The sequence below is a fragment of the Pseudophryne corroboree genome, chromosome 6, assembly GCF_028390025.1.
Source record: "Pseudophryne corroboree isolate aPseCor3 chromosome 6, aPseCor3.hap2, whole genome shotgun sequence".
NCBI lineage: Eukaryota > Metazoa > Chordata > Amphibia > Anura > Myobatrachidae > Pseudophryne > Pseudophryne corroboree.
In genome coordinates this window covers 772479393-772485602 of record NC_086449.1, presented here as the reverse complement: position 1 = coordinate 772485602, position 6210 = coordinate 772479393, and positions in this window count along the sequence as shown.

The window sequence follows — 6210 nt, the reverse complement described above, 5'->3', positions numbered from 1 at the left end:
TGAGGACGAGTCCTCAATTCTGCCCTGTCCGAATGAAAAATTAGGTAAGGGCTTTTATAGGATAAAGCCGCCAATTCTGAGACACGCCTGGCTGAAGCCAGGGCCAACAGCATTACCACTTTCCATGTGAGATATTTTAAGTCCACAGTGGTGAGTGGTTCAAACCAATGTGATTTTAGGAACCCCAAAACTACATTGAGATCCCAAGGTGCCACTGGAGGCACAAAAGGAGGTTGTATATGCAGTACCCCCTTGACAAACGTCTGAACTTCAGGAACTGAAGCCAGTTCTTTCTGGAAGAAAATTGACAGGGCCGAAATTTGAACCTTAATGGACCCTAATTTTAGGCCCATAGACAGTCCTGTTTGCAGGAAATGCAGGAAACGACCCAGTTGAAATTCCTCTGTAGGGGCCTTCCTGGCCTCGCACCACGCAACATATTTACGCCAAACACGGTGATAATGTTGTGCGGTTACATCCTTCCTGGCTTTGATCAGGGTAGGGATGACTTCATCCGGAATGCCTTTTTTCTTCAGGATCCGGTGTTCAACCGCCATGCCGTCAAACGCAGCCGCGGTAAGTCTTGGAACAGACAGGGTCCCTGCTGGAGCAGATCCTTTCTTAGAGGTAGAGGCCACGGTTCCTCTGTGAGCATCTCTTGAACTTCCGGGTACCAAGTCCTTCTTGGCTAATCCGGAGCCACGAGTATAGTCCTTACTCCTCTCCTTCTTATGATTCTCGGTACCTTGGGTATGAGAGGCAGAGGAGTGAACACATACACTGACTGGTACACCCACGGTGTTACCAGAGCGTCCACAGCTATTGCCTGAGGGTCCCTTGACCTGGCGCAATACCTGTCTAGTTTTTTTGTTGAGGCGGGACGCCATCATGTCCACCTTTGGTTTTTCCCAACGGTTTACAATCATGTGGAAGACTTCTGGATGAAGTCCCCACTCTCCCGGGTGGAGGTCGTGTCTGCTGAGGAAGTCTGCTTCCCAGTTGTCCACTCCCGGAATGAACACTGCTGACAGTGCTATCACATGATTTTCCGCCCAGCGAAGAATCCTTGCAGCTTCTGCCATTGCCCTCCTGCTTCTCGTGCCGCCCTGTCTGTTTACGTGGGCGACTGCCGTGATGTTGTCCGACTGGATCAACACCGGCTGACCCTGAAGCAGAGGTCTTGCTTGGCTTAGAGCATTGTAAATGGCCCTTAGTTCCAGGATATTTATGTGAAGTGACGTTTCCAGGCTTGACCACAAGCCCTGGAAATTTCTTCCCTGTGTGACTGCTCCCCAGCCTCTCAGGCTGGCATCCGTGGTCACCAGGATCCAGTCCTGAATGCCGAATCTGCGGCCCTCTAGAAGATGAGCACTCTGCAACCACCACAGGAGAGACACTCTTGTCCTTGGGGACAGGGTTATCCGCTGATGCATGTGAAGATGCGATCCGGACCATTTGTCCAGCAGATCCCACTGAAATGTTCTTGCGTGGAATCTGCCGAATGGAATCGCTTCGTAGGAAGCCACCATTTTTCCCAGGACCCTTGTGCATTGATGCACTGAGACCCGGTCTGGTTTCAGGAGGTTTCTGACTAACTCGGATAACTCCCTGGCTTTTTCTTCCGGAAGAAACACCTTTTTCTGGACTGTGTCCAGAATCATCCCTAGGAACAGCAGACGTGTCGTCGGAATCAGCTGTGATTTTGGGATATTTAGAATCCACCCGTGCTGTCGTAACACTACTTGAGATAGTGCTACTCCGACTACTAACCGTTCCCTGGATCTTGCCCTTATCAGGAGATCGTCCAAGTAAGGGATAATTAAGACGCCTTCTCTTCGAAGAAGTATCATCATTTCGGCCATTACCTTGGTAAAGACCCGGGGTGCCGTGGACAATCCAAACGGTAGCGTCTGAAACTGATAGTGACAGTTCTGTACCACAAACCTGAGGTACCCTTGGTGAGAAGGGTAAATTGGGACATGGAGGTAAGCATCCTTGATGTCCAGAGACACCATATAGTCCCCTTCTTCCAGGTTCGCGATCACTGCTCTGAGTGACTCCATCTTGAACTTGAACCTTTGTATGTAAGTGTTCAAAGATTTCAGATTTAAAATAGGTCTCACCGAGCCGTCCGGCTTCGGTACCACAAACAGCGTTGAATAATACCCCTTGCCCTGTTGCAGGAGGGGTACCTTGATTATCACCTGCTGAGAATACAGCTTGTGAATGGCCTCCAATACCGCCTCCCTGTCGGAGGGAGACGTCGGTATAGCAGACTTTAGGAACCGGCGAGGGGGAGGTGTCTCGAATTCCAATTTGTACCCCTGAGATACCACCTGAAGGACCCAGGGGTCTACCTGCGAGTGAGCCCACTGCGCGCTGAAATTCTTGAGACGTGCCCCCACCGTGCCTAAGTCCGCTTGTAAAGCCCCAGCGTCATGCTGAGGACTTGGCAGAAGCGGGAGAGGGCTTCTGTTCTTGGGGATTTGCTGTCTGTTGCAGCCTTTTTCCCCTTCCTCTGCCCCGGGGCAGAAATGAGGAGCCTTTCGCTCGCTTGCCCTTATGGGGACGAAAGGACTGCGCCTGATAATACGGCGTCTTCTTATGTTGAGAGGCGACCTGGGGTAAAAATGTGGATTTCCCAGCTGTTGCCGTGGCCACCAGATCTGACAGACCTACCCCAAATAACTCCTCCCCTTTATAAGGCAATACTTCCATATGCCGTTTGGAATCCGCATCACCTGACCACTGTCGCGTCCATAACCCTCTTCTGGCAGAAATGGACAGCGCACTTACTCTTGATGCCAGTCGGCAAATATCCCGCTGTGCATCACGCATATATAGAAATGCATCTTTTAAATGCTCTATAGTCAGTAATATACTGTCCCTGTCTAGGGTATCAATATTTTCAGTCAGGGAATCCGACCAAGCCAAACCAGCACTGCACATCCAGGCTGAGACGATTGCCGGTCGCAGTATAACACCAGTATGTGTGTAAATACATTTTAGGATACCTTCCTGCTTTCTATCAGCAGGATCCTTAAGGGCGGCCATCTCAGGAGAGGGTAGAGCCACCTGTTTTGATAAGCGTGTGAGTGCTTTATCCACCCTAGGGGGTGTTTCCCAACGTGCCCTAATCTCTGGCGGGAAAGGATATAATGCCAATAATTTTTTAGGAATTATCAGTTTTTTATCGGGGGAAACCCACGCTTCATCACACACCTCATTTAATTCCTCAGATTCAGGAAAAACTACAGGTAGTTTTTTCTCACCGAACATAATACCCTTTTTAGTAGAGATGAGCGCCTGAAATTTTTCGGGTTTTGTGTTTTGGTTTTGGGTTCGGTTCCGCGGCCGTGTTTTGGGTTCGACCGCGTTTTGGCAAAACCTCACCGAATTTTTTTTGTCGGATTCGGGTGTGTTTTGGATTCGGGTGTTTTTTTTAAAAAACACTAAAAAACAGCTTAAATCATAGAATTTGGGGGTCATTTTGATCCCATATTATTATTAACCTCAAAAACCATAATTTCCACTCATTTTCAGTCTATTCTGAATACCTCACACCTCACAATATTATTTTTAGTCCTAAAATTTGCACCAAGGTCGCTGGATGACTAAGCTAAGCGACACTAGTGGCCGACACAAACACCTGGCCCATCTAGGAGTGGCACTGCAGTGTCACGCAGGATGTCCCTTCCAAAAAACCCTCCCCAATCAGCACATGACGCAAAGAAAAAAAGAGGCGCAATGAGGTAGCTGACTGTGTGAGTAAGATCAGCGACCCTAGTGGCCGACACAAACACCGGGCCCATTTAGGAGTGGCACTGCAGTGTCACGCAGGATGTCCCTTCCAAAAAACCCTCCCCAATCAGCACATGACGCAAAGAAAAAAAGAGGCGCAATGAGGTAGCTGACTGTGTGAGTAAGATTAGCGACCCTAGTGGCCGACACAAACACCGGGCCCATTTAGGAGTGGCACTGCAGTGTCACGCAGGATGTCCCTTCCAAAAAACCCTCCCCAATCAGCACATGACGCAAAGAAAAAAAGAGGCGCAATGAGGTAGCTGACTGTGTGAGTAAGATTAGCGACCCTAGTGGCCGACACAAACACCGGGCCCATTTAGGAGTGGCACTGCAGTGTCACGCAGGATGTCCCTTCCAAAAAACCCTCCCCAATCAGCACATGACGCAAAGAAAAAAAGAGGCGCAATGAGGTAGCTGACTGTGTGAGTAAGATTAGCGACCCTAGTGGCCGACACAAACACCGGGCCCATTTAGGAGTGGCACTGCAGTGTCACGCAGGATGTCCCTTCCAAAAAACCCTCCCCAATCAGCACATGACGCAAAGAAAAAAAGAGGCGCAATGAGGTAGCTGACTGTGTGAGTAAGATTAGCGACCCTAGTGGCCGACACAAACACCGGGCCCATTTAGGAGTGGCACTGCAGTGTCACGCAGGATGTCCCTTCCAAAAAACCCTCCCCAATCAGCACATGACGCAAAGAAAAAAAGAGGCGCAATGAGGTAGCTGACTGTGTGAGTAAGATTAGCGACCCTAGTGGCCGACACAAACACCGGGCCCATTTAGGAGTGGCACTGCAGTGTCACGCAGGATGTCCCTTCCAAAAAACCCTCCCCAATCAGCACATGACGCAAAGAAAAAAAGAGGCGCAATGAGGTAGCTGACTGTGTGAGTAAGATTAGCGACCCTAGTGGCCGACACAAACACCGGGCCCATTTAGGAGTGGCACTGCAGTGTCACGCAGGATGTCCCTTCCAAAAAACCCTCCCCAAACAGCACATGACGCAAAGCAAAACAGGACATGCACACTTTAACCAACCCATCATTTCAGTGACAGGGTCTGCCACACGACTGTGACTGATATGACGGGTTGGTTTGGACCCCCCCCCAAAAAAGAAGCAATTAATCTCTCCTTGCACAAACTGGCTCTACAGAGGCAAGATGTCCACCTCATCATCACCCTCCGATATATCACCGTGTACATCCCCCTCCTCACAGATTATCAATTCGTCCCCACTGGAATCCACCATCTCAGCTCCCTGTGTACTTTGTGGAGGCAATTGCTGCTGGTCAATGTCTCCGCGGAGGAATTGATTATAATTCATTTTAATGAACATCATCTTCTCCACATTTTCTGGATGTAACCTCGTACGCCGATTGCTGACAAGGTGAGCGGCGGCACTAAACACTCTTTCGGAGTACACACTTGTGGGAGGGCAACTTAGGTAGAATAAAGCCAGTTTGTGCAATGGCCTCCAAATTGCCTCTTTTTCCTGCCAGTATAAGTATGGACTGTGTGACGTGCCTACTTGGATGCGGTCACTCATATAATGATCCTCCACCATTCTTTCAATGGTGAGAGAATCATATGCAGTGACAGTAGACGACATGTCCGTAATCGTTGTCGGGTCCTTCAGTCCGGACCAGATGTCAGCATCAGCAGTCGCTCCAGACTGCCCTGCATCACCGCCAGCGGGTGGGCTCGGAATTCTGAGCCTTTTCCTCGCACCCCCAGTTGCGGGAGAATGTGAAGGAGGAGATGTTGACAGGTCGCGTTCCGCTTGACTTGACAATTTTCTCACCAGCAGGTCTTTCAACCCCAGCAGACTTGTGTCTGCCGGAAAGAGAGATCCAAGGTAGGCTTTAAATCTAGGATCGAGCACGGTGGCCAAAATGTAGTGCTCTGATTTCAACAGATTGACCACCCGTGAATCCTTGTTAAGCGAATTAAGGGCTCCATCCACAAGTCCCACATGCCTAGCGGAATCGCTCCGTGTTAGCTCCTCCTTCAATGTCTCCAGCTTCTTCTGCAAAAGCCTGATGAGGGGAATGACCTGACTCAGGCTGGCAGTGTCTGAACTGACTTCACGTGTGGCAAGTTCAAAGGGCATCAGAACCTTGCACAACATTGAAATCATTCTCCACTGCGCTTGAGACAGGTGCATTCCACCTCCTATATCGTGCTCAATTGTATAGGCTTGAATGGCCTTTTGCTGCTCCTCCAACCTCTGAAGCATATAGAGGGTTGAATTCCACCTCGTTACCACTTCTTGCTTCAGATGATGGCAGGGCAGGTTCAGTAGTTTTTGGTGGTGCTCCAGTCTTCTGTACGTGGTGCCTGTACGCCGAAAGTGTCCCGCAATTTTTCTGGCCACCGACAGCATCTCTTGCACGCCCCTGTCGTTTTTTA